Here is a 3,362-nt window from a genome sequence, read left to right as displayed (position 1 = left end):
AAGAAGAGCAAAACCACTTTTTACTTAAGCAGTACATTACCAAAATGTTGTTGAAAAATAATTTGAGAATTTTGTTGTTTCAATCCTGCATATCTGCGACAACAAAAATATACATGGACTTTTAACAAGAAGTATGGGCCTTGTAAAATTCCAGTGGCCCTTCTAGAGTAATGAGTTGGATGGCCTTCTAGGATCTCTGATCTCTGATCTCTGATCACTTCCCTTTTTCGATAAGAATTTTATACCATAATGTATAATTATGAAAAAATGAACTTAAACAGCAAAGACAATTCAAAGAAAATCTTCTTCACAGCATAGCAGCCAATTTCGTGATCCAGCATCTAAACACCAAGAAAAATATTTGCCCCATGTTTTTGTTTCCCACATCTTATGTAGAAAAAATGTAGGTACTACCTTCCACACTATTTCTTCTTAAATCATCCCATGAATCATAAATTATACCTTCCATCAGTGTTCAATTCCCATTTTCACTACATGTAGAAATTTACCACCTCGCCGATCATTTACATCAGAATATGAGAAAGAGATACAGGAAGTCCTTCCCCCCAATCAGAACACAAAAACAAAGGTACATAGATTTTTTAAACTACTATTTAAGCATACTGTTTATGTGTATACAAAATCAAATTTCAGAACATATTTTATGTACAGTAATTGCAACGGGACATAAAGACTAAGTTACAATAGGGACAGCCAAAGGTGGAATAAAATTTCTTGAAGCAAAAGACAGATATTTGGATAAAAATTTCAAGAATGGTAGCTCTATTTATCTCACCATGCCCTTCCCCTCCTCACCAACCAGGTAGTTCCTACCACAAATACAGTACTTTGTAACTTAGCAAAAGCATGAACTCAGCTGTGCCTGATACTAAAGAAAGCACATCTATATGTTTTAAAATTATTTTTATGAGAGAAAAATAGAAGACAGATTTTGTTTCCTTGAACAACTTTATCTCTGAGAAAACTCTAAATGTTGCAAGATATATGATAGAAGAAACAAGTAGTAAAACCCACATATAGAGAGCATAGCCCAGACTCTACCCCATTAGTTTTTACTTATCACATTTCCCATGAAACTTTCTATCAGGACTACTAACAAGTACAAAATGACCAACCTGAGTTTCACCTTCGTTGCCTTCTCAAGGTACTTTTTTTTTCTTCCAGACACTCTAATGAGCAGTGAAATGGTGCAAACATAGACATCAAGAAGTAAGAAGGGAAGAGGTAATGGCCTGTATAACCTGAAAACTATAGAATCAGTTCCTGGGTAATTGAGTGTTGGTGGGACTTGGCGAAAGAGAAACACCAGCTATAATTCATTCAGACTTAAAAGAAACTCTCTTTCCAATATCAAAGCATAATGAAGAACTGAGTGCAAAACGCATTGCCAATTTATGATTATAGCATTCAGTGATCCATCCAAGGACTAATGCTGTATAATCATGAATATGAGGGAAGGGCATATAATGAGTACAAAGAACTGTTCTAATGGCAGGTCTATAGGAGACCAACGATTACAATTATACTGTATGGACTGACACCAAAAACACTTTTGCCTTATTTTTTAATAATTATGAATCAATTCAATAGAGTCTCTCCTATTAAGGAGGCATTGTGCTTTGGGGGGTACAAAGATGTATTTCTGCCCTTGAAAATTTAAAACAGAGTGGAGGATAGGACCATATTCTTAAATAACTTCAGTTAAGGGAACATTGTGGAAGTTCAGAAGAGTGAGTAATTAATTCAGAAAAACCCTTCCTATATACTTGCCAATTGCCTGAAGGTCCAAATAGCCTAACACATGTTAAAGTCCTTGTATAAAAGAAGGAAAAGATCATAAGGAGAAAAATTATCAATCCATTCATTTAAAAATAATTTTAGTTGGAAACCTACTAAGTGCCATGCATTCTGCTAGATATGAGGATAAAAAGGAATGAGATATTACCCCTAATATCAATCCACTTATTGTGTAACAGAAAATGGAGACAGGTAGAAGATATACACACTACTATGCAACTAGAAAGACTACAAATCTAAAGGACTTCCCACATAATGTTTGTTTTATTTAATTGAATTTTCTATATGGATTGATAAAGATATAATTCTCTCTTCCATAAATTTATAGAGGCATAAACTTACAATAATTCATAAATTGTGTAGGCTAAATGATCTGAGTGCAAAATCTCAGGAGTATCTCTGTCACTGCCTGAGAACTCAGTCTGCAGTATGCAGGGAAGACTGTACAGTCAATGGTTCCCAAATGTGGCTGCAAATCAGAGCTGTTTAGGAAACTTTAAAAAATTACAGATACCTGGCTCTTGTTATAGTCACTCTGTGAACCACTTTGTAAACCACTGGCCTAGGCCATAGGGAACATCTAAATTTTGCCAAGAGCCAAGAGTCACTACTAGAAGAGGGACTGGTTTTGGGGTTAGAGAGGATCAGGAATCACAGGGAAAGAAAGGATATCTTTGCACATCATCATCTAAATTCTCTCACTCAACTCTCTCCCTACTGCTTCTAGTCCACCTTCTGTGCCTCTTCTATTTGTCTTCTCTTCTCCTGTGGGAGATCCGAGAGCCCCACTTCATCTAGAATTAAAGGAACAGAACGGCCATACAGGTTAACGTTATTTCTGATACACAAAGAAATCTCCCTCAGGTGAAAACACTGACTATAGAAATTCACTGGGAAAAAATAGAGAGAGAGATTATTCTATACCTTCCACTAACTTCACTTGGAAAAACATGGACTTATTAAGCCTTAAACAAGTGAGGCAGGTGGAGGGAGACAGAGGGACTCGTTAACTGATTAAGGGGAAAATATCAGCATCATCATCCATGAGTTCTAGATTTTTTTAAAAATTCAATAATTCAACAAATACTTTTGAGCATCTCTCTATAAGCATCTCTCTATACTGAATATTGAGCATTACAAAAATAGGAAGAGAGATATCTCAATGCTAGCATGATTACTCTGTATTTAATATTTGATTTCATTTTCATTTCTTCATTAAACAAATAATGAATAAGTATTAACCATGTGCCAGGTATTTTGCTGGGGATAAAATATTGCAGGCCAAGTCCTTGCTCTCTTGGATAACACTTTCCAGTAACGGATAAAGACCACCATGGAAATTACATCATAACCTGATAGAAGCAGAAAATAGGATCATTACAAGGACACACAAAGCCAGCTTCATGAGGGTGGCAGCCAGCAGAGAATTTCTGGAATTTAGCAGCCAAAGTAAGGCCTGAAGTACATATAGGAGCTATCCAGTTGGAAAATAAACAACAAATTCTCTCAGAAAAGTGCATGCACAGTTTTGAAGGTAAGGTAAT

This window comes from Globicephala melas, chromosome 6, assembly GCF_963455315.2.
Source record: "Globicephala melas chromosome 6, mGloMel1.2, whole genome shotgun sequence".
NCBI classification, from domain to species: domain Eukaryota; kingdom Metazoa; phylum Chordata; class Mammalia; order Artiodactyla; family Delphinidae; genus Globicephala; species Globicephala melas.
The sequence above is the reverse complement of the archived record's forward strand: the minus strand, read 5'-3'. Positions refer to the sequence as shown.